Source organism: Physeter macrocephalus, chromosome 16, assembly GCF_002837175.3.
Source record: "Physeter macrocephalus isolate SW-GA chromosome 16, ASM283717v5, whole genome shotgun sequence".
NCBI lineage: Eukaryota > Metazoa > Chordata > Mammalia > Artiodactyla > Physeteridae > Physeter > Physeter macrocephalus.
Window position 1 is genome coordinate 59,469,505 of NC_041229.1, and position 517 is coordinate 59,470,021.

The following is a 517-nucleotide window of genomic DNA, read 5'->3' on the forward strand; positions in this document are numbered from 1 at the left end:
TACATCTGGGTCTTGGCAACGAGACCCCAGCAGGGAGGTGGGGGAAGGCATCAGAGGGAGCCATCTCACAGTGCTTCTCCCTCTCCTCCTCAGCCAGAAGCTGCCAACTGTGGCTCCACGGACAACAGCTAGAGGAGCACCATGTCCTTGGCAGGGGCCTGGCATACTTCCCTGTATTTCCACATTAAGCACAGACCCCACCACACCATGGGTGACAAGGCCTTTGCTGAAAGGAACAAAAGGCCACCACTGCCTCCAGAATGGCTTCTTCCATTATCTCAGGAAGGTGGCTTTGGGGATGCAGAAACCGAGGGCTGAGGCATTGTGGGCCTACTTCAGGTTCCAGGATCAGCCAGAGGTGCCCTATGGGGGAGGGGGTGACCTCAGGTGGGGGCAATGAGCTCCCCGTTCCTGCTGGGCAGGGGGGTGAAGTGGTGGAACAGACGGCAAGTTCAGGGAGGGGAGAGGCAGCCCCTCAGCTCAGAATCCTATCATTCTACCTACACTGCCCCATGGA